Raw genomic sequence first — 13911 nt, forward strand, 5'->3', positions numbered from 1 at the left:
TACTCATACCTGAGTTTGGGGGGTTGGAGCAGAGAGGGTGTTTGAAGAATACATTTGACTCTTTGTAGTTTACATATAGCTCTTAGTCTGCAGATTACATTCAGCTATAATAACTTCTTCACATTTTCTGTATCTAGCTTTGACACCCCGCTGTAGATTATCTGTTTCTCATGTTTTGCTACTTCAGTCCACATTTGGGGGACTTCATTCACTCCATGTATTCATTCTGTCCGACATCATTTTCGTCCCACATACCAATGTTAACAAGTGAGACTTTCAAAATGAAAATCTTGTAAATGGTGGTACTACAAACAGGTACATCTGACATAGATTTTCAGCAAGTGTATAAAACAGATTATAACCGTGGTTCTAAGCACTTAGAAAAGGTAATGGAGATCACTGATACCAGAATGGGTTAATTTGAAAACAGATCCTGTTTAATTAGCTTAGTGCTTTCTTTTTTTAAATAGTTACTTGGACTGGCAGATTTTGGGATGCTAGAGACAGTGAATTTTCATTTCAGTGAAGCATCTAGAAAACGTTTCATGAAATCCTTGTTGTTTACAGTATGGTTGCATGAACTAAAGTGCTTGATCTCCAAAAGTGCTGGTTCATAAATTATTGTTATCTTTGAGACCATTTTTGGTGGAAGGCCGCAAGGCTCTTTTCTAAGCCTGTTTTATGTAACTGTTTTTTATTAGACTTAAGTGGAAACAAAGAAGGCACATTCATTAAATTTACATGTTATGAGTTAAAAGTGATTACTAATAATATTTTTAAATCTTAAATTATGTCCTAAAACAAACAAGATAAAATTTAATAAGGATTAAAGGCAAAAATTAGGTTTAAACATATAGAATTATAGGAGTATAGACTATGTAAAGTGGAAAATATGGTTTAATTGTAGGCCATGTGAAATAGACTTGGATGCTTTATTCAACGCTAGGTAATATGTTTGCTAAAAGAAAAACCTAATACATGTTTGGGATGCCTTATTGTCAGCCTTTGATCAAAGGGGCTGCTGAACACCTGGTGACTTAGTTCTCTGCCCACTGTATTTGGATGTTGTGTTCTTTTCTGAGTGCACAATTTAAGGAGGAAAATGAAAAGTCAAAGCGTTCAAAGCAGCATAAGGAGTGTGGTTAGGAGTGCTCACCACTCCATTTGAAGAACAGTGAAAGGATATGGAGATTTTGAGCAGGAGAAAAATACTAGAAGGTCTTCTGGTAGTTACATAATACTTTGGTTCAAATATTTCAAGGCTTGCAATGTCTATAACGAATGAGATCAATATTGTATGGTCTAGGAGCAGGACCAGTACTAGTGGTGTAAGTTAAGGGAAGTTGAGTTGATGTTCACAAATCAGATGATACAGACTCAGAGTTAAGCTGACTTGGATTTTAATTCTGGCATCAGCATGGGCCTTGGCAAAGGGAACAAAACTTCTGAGTTTCACTTTCCTGCTAAATAGGTGTAATAAGGCGTATCTTATTTCAAGGATTAGAAAAAATATATAAAAGTTGCTTAGTTCCTGGCATAGGTAAATATCCAATAAATCGTGATTGTATATAATATCGATAAAACAAGAGACTTCCAACATTGGAAGAGGTTAAGGGGATGGTGGTGTGGTGAAAATATTGGAGAGGATTCCTGCTTAAGATAGAGGACTGGATTTAAGATCTGTTCCAACTTTTAGCATAACGGTGTTAATTTCCACCTTGTTCTGAAATCTCAGTTTCCCCTGGCTGCTCTTTTTCCTTGCTTCACAAAGCAAGCGGCTCCGATCTATTTTAACCAAGTTTCTCTATAGTCTCTCGTTGACTTCTAGGAGTCAAGTGACTTTTAAGAATTCAGAATGGGTTTGGGGGCATAATTATGGCAAATAAAGCGTTTTAAGACTAAGAACATACAATGCTCACAGATGGACGGGCTTCTCATGTAGGGGCTCCGTGATCTCCTCAGGGAGGAGGCGAAAGTTATGAGGGTTGGTTAAGTTACGAGAGGTATTAAGTGAAGAAGCCTGCACTCTTTCAAACCACATGAGGCTCTTGGCAACAGCTACATGAAAAATGGGGTCCAAGGCGGGCGTGCGAAGCGGGTCTCGGCTTGCTAGCTGGAGCTAAGGACCCGCAGTTTGGAGACCCCGGGACCGAATGGAAGCCCTCGGGTGCCATCAGTTTACGGCATAAGTTGAGACAAAAAAGAGGAAAGCAAAAGGGGTGAAAATAGGTGGGAGGGCCCGAGAGAGAAGACGGAGGCTGGCCGGTCCTTGGGTGCAGCAGCCTTAGTGTTGTCAGAATAGCGGCCACGAGCTGTGCACCGGCACGCGGGGCGCTGGAACTGAGCGCTCCCTCCGCCCCGGGCATCAACCCTCGCCCAGGGGCGAACTCTCCGCAAGCTCGAGCCCCTTCTCGCGTCTCCTAGCTGCTAGTCGGTCCTGCTAGGGCACTTCTGGAAACCCGTCGTTGGCTGGGAACCTTGGTCCGACTTTGATCGCAGCCGGGATAACAGGGAGCGCGCCCCGCCTCCTCTCCTCGGGGCCTCTCCCGCCCAGCCCACCCCGCCGGCGGGCTGGCCTCCAGCGCTGGGGTCGACCAGTTACTCCGCGCCCCGGCTGCCGGCAAGACCCGGAGAGCGGAGTCGGCTCCCGGCCGCGCGGCGCGCGCTCGCTCGCTCGCTCCTCGCAGGGGTCCTGGGCATGCGCGGCGCGCGGCTGGCGCTGGCGGGGAGCGGGCGAGCGGGCGGGCAGCTCCAGACTTCAGAGGCGGCGGCGGGCGAGGCGGGCTCGCCCGGCGCGGGGCCGGCGCTCTGCTCGCCCGGGACATCGCTGCTTTCCAGCTCCGCGCAGACGGCGGCTGGGCGCCTCGCGGACGATCGGAGGGCGCGGTCCAGGTCGGGGGCTTTTTCCTCCCGCCGCCTGCCTAGTCTGGGCTCGAGGCGCCTCCGGGGAAAGCCGCGGCCCCGAGGGCGGATCCGAGGTAAGAGCCCCTCGGCGAAAGGCGCCCGCCGGGGTCCGGCGCCTGGAACTCGCCCTCGCTTGGAAAATCCGCCTTTGTGTGCTGGGATGGAGCCGTGCCAGGCGCCGCGGCTGCTTTCATCACTTTGACTGCTTTCAACTGGTGTTGGGAGCCAGGTGTGCGAGGGCGCTGCCGCCGGAGCGCGTCCGGGCGCCGCGTCCTGGTGCTCTGCGGCCGCTGCTGACCCCCGGCCGCCCCGCGCCCGCCCCGGGGCCCCGGGAGGGCTGGGCACAGAAGATCCACAGTCTCCCCGGAACATTTCCTGGTAACCTGAGCTGCCGCAGATACACCTGCGCCTATCTGGTTCGTGGGGCGGCTGCAGAACGAGTATTCTCGTTTGTGTTAGACTTGGGGCTTCGCGAGCCACTCTCCCCACCCCTAAATGGGGGGCTCTTTTCAAACTGACACTTTGGGACAAAGTCCCGCCAACATATACCCCCTCGAATTGAGATAGCTCATTGTTTTTGAATAGTTGTCAATCATAATTCCTGTTGACTTTGCTTTCTTAGCTTCCTCCACTTTATTCTCACCCTTTTACCTCTGGGAAGACGGTCCTTCTGGTATCCTTGTCGGTTAACGCCTTTTGAGTGGATTTCTCCGCCTCTGTAGACCCTGCTCGCTCCTCCTGTGCTCACTGTTTTTGCTTTCCTTTCAAGGACTACCTGGATGCAGAATCTTTGCACGGATTGTTCTCTTCCTTTGCATTGTTTCTCAAATCCTTCTTTCCCCCTAGTATCCCCAGAACTGCTGGAATCTTTGTGGGTAAGACGCTGTAGTATTAGGATCCGAAATTCACAGACATCTAGAGCGGTAGAGCATTAGGAATTGGAATCCTCCTTTACAAAGTATATTTCAAGGAAATGTATTACTGCTTTTCTTTAAAAGGTTTCAGTTCTTGACTCAGATACTAACGGGAGCAGCTAATGTCTTAAGAGTTCAGATAAAACTTGGTTTCAGGTGCATGTGAATAGTTTGATCTTGGCTTTGTTCTTTTTGAGAGAGAGGAGAATTAGGATTCCCGGAAGCCTTCTTTATATGTATGTACATATAACAACAAAGTAACTGTGTTGTGTATTGCTTCTAATTTATTTCCATTGGAAGGATACCATTCTTCTACAGCGGCTTGGGTTTGGAAAGTGTGCGCTAGTAATTTAGATCATGTGGTCACTGAAATTCGAGTCAGTGTCGTCCTTTCTCACCCAGTATAGGTTTTCTATTTGGATTTGGAGGTTTCTGGACATATTGCTATAGTTCTTAAGTTGCTGGTATGGAAAATTTTTGGTCATAGGTTCACACTTTTATTTGCAATTTGAAATAAAATGCACTTCATAGACTTGCCACGAAAAGTGTAAAGTAGGATGTATCACAAATGTGATAACATTTTATAGAATGCCTTTAGTACTGAATTCGTAGATTAAGACTTAAAAATTCCACAACTTATTAACTTCATAGCAGAAACAAAAGAAAAGGAAAGAGAACTTGCTTTTAATTCCACTATGCTGAGATAAACACTGTGCACAATGTTTGGTGCATACCCTTGTAATCTTTTTTCCTCCCACTTTCTAAAGCCATTGAATAAGATTATATTGTAATTTTCAGCCTTTTATTAATAGTGGGGGCATACTTTAAGTTGTGTTTCGGGTGATGTATTCTCGTTTGTTCCCTACCAAGAATCTAGTGTCTCCTTTTGAACACTTTGCTTCTTTCTAATCTAATGTAAAGATTTCATTTTGTGTTTATTTTTAGCTTTTCCTGCTTTCAATTTTGTATGTATGCTGACACTTTTCAGATATCGGTGTTTTTCTTTTTTTATGCTATGTTGTAGGCTTGCCACTCTTTGCTTTCACTGTTTTTATTTGATACATTTCAAATTGTAGTCCTCTCCATTTCTTACACTACAGTACGCACATTTTCGCCCACTACTTTTTACTCTTCTTCTCCTGACTCTCCTGTTTTCTTCATTTATCTATTTTAATTCTGCAGCAGCTCACTTGAGCCGTGGTTTGTGTAAGAGAACGTAATATGCAGAATAAAAGATGATAGTTTTTCTTAAGTTCTCTCTTTAGATGCTTGAGGTTTTCTTGGATGAATATTTTAGCACCGATTTGATTTATGTAAAATTTACGTGAGCTTTTCTGAGTTGTGTCAAACATAGTTGGTCGTTATTTGGATCATTACAAAACAATATAAGTTAATGATAGGTTGCAAACTTTCAGACATTTGCAGTGGTATGTAAGGGGAAAAAGTGGAATTTTGGTTAAAGTTCTCCAGTTATAGTACATCCCTGCTGGGAATTACTGCATGAAATTGTTTGCAGCTGTTAGTGATTGAAAATATTTTCTTAAGAAAAATTCTGTAACAGAATAGTTGCAGACATTTTAAGTTGAATATATGCAGGGGTAGTGTGAAGTTCGTCAGTGCTTCCCTACTATCTCTTCGGTGTTTTCTAGATACATTCTTAAATGGGATTTACAAAAAATATAGTTTATTTTTTACATCAGTTTTAGATTTACAGAAAAAGTGTAAAGATAGTTCGTTGACTTCTCATATACTCCCATACCCAGTTTCCCCTCTTATTAACATCTTATTTTGGTTATTTGTTACAATTAATGAAGCAGTATTGGTACATTATTATTAACTGCAGTTCATACTTTATTTAGATTTCTGAAGTTTTATCTAATGTCCTTTTTCTGTTTCAGGATCCTACTATCTAGAACACCACATTACACTTAGTCGTCATGGCTTCTTAGGCTCCTCTTGGCTGTGATGATTTGTCAGACTTTCCTTGTTTTTGATCACTTCACAGTTTTGAGGAGTACTGGTCAGGTATTCTGTAGAATGCTCCTCTGTTGGAATTAGTCTAATGTTTTTCTCATGATCAGAGTGGGGTCTCGAGTTTTTGGGAGGAAGGTCACAGAGGTAAAGTAGGATTTTTATCACATCATATAAAGGGTACGTCCTATCAGCTTGATTTATCACTTGGTGGGGATCTTGATCACCTGGCTGAGGTAGTGCTTGTTAGGTTTCTGCACTGAAAAGTTACTCTTTTCTTTCTTTCCGTGCTGTACCCTTAGAAGAGTGTCACGGTGCACAGCCCATGCTTACCGAGTGGGGACTTATGCTCCTCCTCCTTGGGGGCGGAGTATCTATATAAATTATTTGGAATTCTTTTCACGGCAGATTTGTCTCTTCTCCCATTTATTTATTTACTCAGTCGTTTACTTGTATTGGTCTGGATTCATGGGTATACGTTTTATACTTTGAGTTATAATCCAACACTATTTTGTTGCTCAAATTGTTTCAGCTTTGGCCATTGGAAGCTCTTTCATTTGGCTCCTGTGTCTCTTTGACATATCTCCAACAATGTGAGTTTTTAAAAAAAATCACTTCCTTACTTTCTAGCATTAAAAGATACTCCAGGCTCATCTTGTATGTTTCCATTTCCTGCCCCAGTCCTTGGATCAACCAGAAAGAATGCAGTTAGTTTTCTTTGGAAGTGGTATTAGAAGCCAAGATCTGCGTGCTAGATGTTCTTGTTGCTACTGGGGTGTCGTTGCTTCTAGGCCCTCTCATCTAACAGAGCAGGAAGTATGTGTGTGTATACAAACTCATGGGTACTTATACACTTGTACACCTGTATACACTTAGCTATATCTATTTCTCTATGTAACCATGTGTACCTGTATTAAGCTAAATATGAGTTCATATGGGTGTCTCTTACTCAACCTAATCCATTACCTGCTATAATCATTCTGGCCTCTTCCCCTTGCTTATCTGTAAACTCATTCCAACAGTGAGAAGGAACCTGGCTTCTGCCATCGTCCATCCCTTTACTTAGTTGTTCAGTTCCATTATATATGTATAGTAGTATTGAAGTTGTTAACCTGTACTCTCTTTACAGAGAGTGGGAAACAACTTTATCAACTAGAATACAGTGCTTATGTGCAGTTCCTTTTGTTTTTAGTCTTGCAGATTCCACTTCTTTTCCTCCTATCCTCTTTAGTGAGGTTGTTGCACACTATAATACAGTTAGATCCTTTTGTCATAATCTGCATTCCATCCTGGGATCCCCTGACCTTCTAAATGATTTTTTAAAAATTTGCATACATTAAGGTTCACTCTTTGTCCTCTGAAGTTCTATGGCCTTTGACAAATGTGTACTTTCATGTATCCATCATTACTGTATCAAAGTATACAGAATAATTTCAACACATTAGGAATCCTCTGTGCTTCACCTAGCACTCCTTTAACCTGGCAACCACTGATTTTTTAATTTTCTCTATAGTTTTGCCTTTTCCGGACATCATGTAATTGGAATCATGTAACCTTGTCAGAGGTGCTTCTTTCGCTTAGGATTATGCATTTAAAGTTCATTAGTGTCTTGTGTTTTTTTTAATCACTTAATAATATTGTATTGTATGATCTATCAGAGTTTGTGTATCTATTCATCAATGGAGGATGTCTTGGTTGCTTCTAGTTTTTGGCAGCTATAAATAAAGCTGCTATAAATATTCATGGGCAAGTTTTTCTGTAGACAAGTTTTCAAATCATTTGTCTAAATACATAGGAACGTTATTACTGGATCGTATGGTAAGATTCTGGTTAGCTTTATAAGATAGTGCCAAACTGTTTTCCAGAATGGCTGTATCATTTTGCATTCCCACCAGCAATGAATGCAAGCTCCTGCTGCTCCTCATCCTTGTCAGCCTTTGATATTGTCAGTGTTTTGGATTTTATCCATTTTAATAGGTGTATAGTAATATCTCGTTTTAATTTGCCATTCACTAATGACATTTGATGTTAAGCATCTTTTCATATGCTATTTTCCATCTGTGTATTTTCTATGGTAAGATATTTGTTCTGAACTCTTACCCATTTTTTAATAGGCTTGTCTGTTTTCTTATTGTTGAGTTTTATGAGTCTTTATATCTCTTTTGGTACAAGCACTTTGTCACATATGTGTTTTGCCAATATTCTCTTCCAGTCTGGCTTGTCTTTTTCTTCTCTTAACAGTGTCTTCTCAGCAAATGTTTTTAATTTTAATAAAGGCCAACTTAACAATTTTATGGCTAGGCTTTTGGTATCATGTTAAAAATGCATTACTAAACTCAAGGCTTCCTAGATTTTATCTTGATTTTTTTTCCCTAGAAATTTTATAGTTTTTCATTTTACATTTGGGTCTATGATCCATTTTGAGTAATTTTTTTGAAAGGTGTGAGGTGCATGTCTAGCTTTACTTTTTTCCCTATGGACTTCCAGTTGTAACAGTACCAAGTAAATGTGATTTTTCAGTCAAGTAGATTATGAATTAGGTTTAGTATTGAAAGGAAAGTGTTTTTATTTGATTTTTTTACAAGTTCTGCAAAATTGCTCAAAATAAACAGTTGAGAAATGACTTGGAAACTAAAATGTAATATCCAATAGACTGTGTGCTGAGATTGGTTCCTGGACATGGTACATAATTTATTTCTCTCTTCCTCACTAACTCAGAGATTCTTCTTTGTGCAAAATGGAATTGTTAATACAGAATAATATCTGTGAGTTCTTTTAGATCTAACCATAGGAAATAATTAATAAGGTTTTATTTTTCACAAAGAGTCTGAAATAAAGGATTTTCAGGGTGTATGCTGAGAAGAGGCAGGCGATGTATGCACTATCTAGAAACTTGAGACTTCCTCACTATCTAGTGTTGAATCTTATCACATGCCATTCCTCTTGCCACACGTGGGCTTTTTCAAGCACCTTTCTTTTGGTAAACACTTTGTGTCATTGACATTGGGGGCAAGAGTATTTATGTTGTTATACTGCAGTTAGAACCAATAGAACCAATGCTCAAGAAGCCTCTGGAGAGATCTGACATGATAAAACTAGAACCTTTGGTGTGGCAGATATCCATATTCTCTCTTTTAACTCTTACAAGAGCTCTTTAAGGCAGGTGTCCTTATTTCCATGCTACAGGTAGGAGTTGGGCTCAGAAACAGAAAGTGACTTGTCCTATGGTCCACATGAGGAGAAAGGGACAGAATTGGAATGGGAACCTTGTACTTTCTGACTCCAAAATCCATGTTCTTTACACTTGGCTATGCTGAATCTTATGAAAAAAAAATGCAAGGGTAGTGTCAAGGCATCCTTGATTTTATCCTTTCTTTCACACTGTACCCTACTTAAATGACTACTGAGCTAAGTGAGAATGGCTCAAAAGATTGTGTTTTTGAGATCCATGGAGATTCTTTTAACTTTTTTTTCTGTTGACTGATCTACATCCTACTGACCCAGAGGTATTAGGTGTTGGAACATGTTTACAAAGAATGAAGTTCCTTTAAAGAGAGGAAATTGTGGGGGATTAGGAAAAATAAAACAAGTCATGGTGACATTAGCTAGTTGTTTATCCTTTTCCCCCGCTGAATTATAAGTTTCTTGAGGGCAGAGAACTGAGTCTCAATTATCTTTCAGCACAGCTCATCACGTATGATGCACACTCATTAAATGTGTTGAATGAAGTTAGCACTTCCTATCATACATTTGATAGAAGTATGTTTAGAAGGGAATGAGTTTTTCCTCACAGGGGAATTTGAGCATTATTACATTTCATTTATTCATTCATTCATATTTATTGAGCATTTGTTGAGTATCTGTTCTGTGCCAGACACTGGGAACACAAAGATGAATCTCTGACGGGATCTCTGCCTTTTGTCATTAGGGAACCCAGAGAATGGAGGCAGCCAGGTAATCATTTCAGTCGAGTGTGGAAACTAAAGGGAGCATGTGTTAAACAGACAAGCAATGGACTTTGAAATCAGAGAGACCTTATCTGCTGTAGTTTTCTTATCTAAGAAGTGGAAATGGTAATAGTACTTACTTGACACAGTTGTTGGGGGGTAGGTTAAGTGAAACAATATGTATATAAGTATTTATATCCCAATACATGGAAGAGAGAGACTCACTGTGGCTGAGGGAGTCAGGAAAGTCTTTACTGGGGGATGTGACATTTGACTTTTATAGGATGAAGTTTTGAGGCCAAGAATAAGAGTACGAGGTAGGACTCTAGGACATTCCAGGCAGAAAAATGAAGACATTTAACATGTGCAGAATGGATAGGTATGATGGGAGTTGGGAAATTCTGCACATTCTGACATCCAGAGCCTGCATGGTTATTAGAAAGAACTGAATAACCAGTTATGTTTCATTTTTGTAAGTAACAATAGAGCATTCATTACATTGTAGTAGGAGAGAATAAAGAATTTTATTTTTAAGAATTGTATGAATCTCCTTTTCTAATCATATGACTTTCTAAGTATAGTCCCTTATGTAGTAGATAAATTCCTGGGTTCTCTTTCAGTCCTGTGATACTCAAATGATTTTATTAAGAAGGAGGACTTGTGTGTTTTTGGGTGAAATCAAGAGGTCCTGTCTGAAACCATTCTTATATTTAGTAGCATAGCAACATAAGAATGTAATATCCTACAAAGGTGCAATCTAGTCCTCTTTGAGCCAATCCAGAATTCTAAGAACCATGAACAGTTTCTGAATAGAACCTGAAACATAATACTTAGGAATGTGCTAAAATAATTTGTTAAGTGAATGAATCGGGCTTGATAAGAGGTCAGAGTTCTACAGTTGAAAAATTATGTGTTTAACATAAGGGGAGAAGAAAAAAGGAAAGAAAAAATAGAAATGAAGATCAATAGAAGGAAAAGAGGTTTATGTTTAAAGAAAGAGGAAAACATAATTTTAAAGTCTTTTATTGAAGGCTATTGATATGAATTTCATTTTATTTGGAAAATCTTCTATTAGCACCATAAGAATGTTACATCTGTATCACCATTAGAATATTATTCCTTGTTCTAGAAATACATGTATATTATTGACATATGTATTAGTTTAATGCAACTATAGAATATTTCCAGTGTCTGAAATACATTTGTGATCATTAAACACTCTTTTTAAATTCTGATTCTAATATTAATGTTTTATAATATTATAATTGTGTCTAATATTTTTCATTAGAAAATAAAATATTTAAAAAAGTGTTGTGGCAAGACAAATCCGTAGAGAAAAGTATGCATGAAATTTGTCACTTTTGAAAAGACATTGAATACAATTTGTTTAATTTTCTACAATAATTTTGACATTTGAAGTTAATAACTTTAGACATGAACATACGATGGTTTTCAGTATGTTGACTTTTATATTTGAAGAAAGATATACCTGTGATGATAGAGGGGGAAGATACATTGAACTTTCATATATGGAAGCAAATGGAACATGATTTTAGCTATGTAGATTATTTTTCCCCATATAAGCTTGCTTATCTTCTTATGTGTGTGTCACTAATCTCCCTTTTCTCTTTTCAGTGTGTTTTCAAAACTTTATTTTATGATCAACTGTATATTGCTATTTAAAAGTGTTACTCTCTAATCTAGAAATATTGATTTAGAAACCATATCTTTAGGTCAAATTGTCTTTATTATTTTAGTGTGCTTATCTACATTATCAGAACTTCTGATGTAAAGTCTGTTTATTTTGAATACCACACACTAGAGTTATATTTTTTTTACATCTCAGGATCCTTTTAGTCAAGAGAGAACGTTGATTTTGTTAGTAGTTCTTTATTTAGCTTTTTTGTGGGGCCTTGTGAGATTCTGAATAATTTAAAAGTAATGGAATTCTTTCTGTGATAAACATCTAGTCATTGGGCCAAATCTTGTAGCATTATTCACGTGATACTCGTGCATGTAAAGGTGTGGAATTAATATGTATGCCTGAAGAACGTTTATCAAAGAGGGTGTTTTTATTATTGAGGAAAATAGCCCTCTAAAGATTTTAATGTGCATGAATTCACAGATTTCCTTGAAGTCTTATCTCTTCCATTTTTAAATGAATAATGTGTGATACTCAAGCCTGAACAAAATGTATAAAGAATAATATAAAATAGTTATAACTTCATTTAAATTTAGGAATAATCAGTTGTATATTTTTTGTCTATTAGTATATTTGCTATCTCTGTAGAATTACAGAGTAAATTGTTTAAAATATCATCTTTTCTTTTTATGTTGTTTTAATTTTTGATGTTTCTTATCCAAATTATTGAAACAAAAAGTTTTAGCACCATTTACTGTAACATCCATGCCCTTTGCCGTATTTCACAGTTTTCTACTTTAAGACTTGCTACTTGCCGTGGTCTCATGAAGAAAACAGCCTTACAAAAATGTTGAAGCAGGTAAATGACCATGTGGGTTTTCCCTCGACACCCCTTCTCCATCCTGCTTCCCTCCTCCCATCTTTATGCCATCTTCTAGCCCCAGTGTCTGACGGCTTGTTTCAGTCCTCAGATGACTTTAGTTGAAAAATGTATCTTTCATAACTTTGCTATCTTTCCAGTTACTGTTCTGACTCTTTCTCACTGCCTGGTGAGATCTCAGTCACGGAGAGTGAAATCTGAATAAAAGAGACATTCATGGTGGTCATGATGGTGAAGGTTAAGTTTAGGCTGCCAGAGAGTTTGAAACAAGGGAGTGATTGAAACCCTCATCACCTTATTCTACTTTGGGTCGTAAGTAAATCATTTTGGAAGTAGTGAAGTCTCATTATGAAGATAATGAAATCTTGTCCAGAGTAAATACATAAACAGTGACTAGCTTTAACTGGAATGCATTTTAACACCATTAAGCTTTTGTACTAACTAGAAAAGATCCACCATGGTTTTCTTTGTATATTAGAATATATATTACGGACTATTTTTTACATTTTGTTAGCCACTTAACACTGTAGGGAATTTTAGAATTTGAATTCAAATATATGTCAAGTGAAGTCATATAGTGTAAAAAATAATTTTATATAGAATACTCTATGGTCTTCTAGAGGGTCTTCAAACAGGAATAAAAGTCTCTTCATTTTACCTCCAAAGCCTCTTCCCCTTAACCTGTATCTCTTTCCTATAGTAATTTTCATTTTCTCTCTCCACCAGGCAGTTAATGGAATATTCGAGGTGTGATTTATTTTGTGAGCTATCGCTGTACTATAGAATGGAAGACCTGAGAATAGGGGATAATTTAACCCAGTGGCTACCAATTATGTTTTGTGTTATATTTGTGGTTTTCAGAGGCATTTATATGATCCACCTGAAAGATTCCAAACTAATGGATAAAGTGGTAAAATGATTGGGAAAACTAGTGGTAGTACAATCTGAAAGAAATAGTTTGGCAGTAACAAAAGTAGAAACGCTAAAATTTCTCAAGAAACTGTAAACCATTTTTATCACCACTGTGCTTGCTATTTATGAGCTACATATGGGAAAGTTTGATTATGTATACTGTAAAGAACAATGCATTATTTGATAGAAGTGTATATTAAATATTTATTTGATAAATAAGCACAAAACAAAAGGCTTTGGATTCCGAACATGGAAATTCCTATTCTTGCGAGATTTAACAGCCAGATCTTTCTAGCTAACATTGACTTTATTAGGCTAATGTGGATATGAATTGGACTTTTTAGATATTAGGTATAAGCAATGCTTGCTGTCCGTGGAGGCTGGTGTACTTCCATGTTCCTGAGAGAGCAGATGTGAATTTGGGGGGAAGCTTTTCAGATGAGGTAGCTGGTCCAAGCCTGCTGGGTTTTTCTCTCTTCCAAAGGAGTATAGGAGTCTGTAGATTTTTGCAAGGGGTTGATTTGAGAATATGGCTTGATTTTTAAGGCAAAAGCAACTAATTCAGCTAAGAATGTATGTTTTTTTCCTGAAAGAACTTGTGAAAGCTTATAGCTGTGGTCATTTCAGCTTCTTATCCCCCCTCTCTAATTACTAAGTTTTTGTTACTGCTGTCAACTATAGCAATCACTGGGAAGGATAATACTGGGGTAAAATTTCTTTTAAAAGAAAAATTGTAGAAGA

The 13911-nt window shown here is 38.6% G+C and overlaps 1 protein-coding gene across 3 annotated transcripts in view; it reads left to right on the top strand.

Annotated features, from left to right (window-relative positions):
- The first annotated feature begins 2752 nt into the window (after window positions 1-2752).
- EPS8 (epidermal growth factor receptor pathway substrate 8) overlaps window positions 2753-13911 on the top strand; it is a 170926-nt gene continuing 159767 nt past the window's right edge. For all 3 annotated transcript variants that reach the window (XM_046673718.1, XM_046673713.1, XM_046673732.1), the window contains exon 1: window positions 2753-2978. The gene's annotated coding sequence lies outside the window, so the exon portion shown is untranslated. The remainder of the gene's footprint in view (window positions 2979-13911) is intronic.

This window comes from Equus quagga, chromosome 1 (genome assembly GCF_021613505.1).
Source record: "Equus quagga isolate Etosha38 chromosome 1, UCLA_HA_Equagga_1.0, whole genome shotgun sequence".
Taxonomy (NCBI): domain Eukaryota; kingdom Metazoa; phylum Chordata; class Mammalia; order Perissodactyla; family Equidae; genus Equus; species Equus quagga.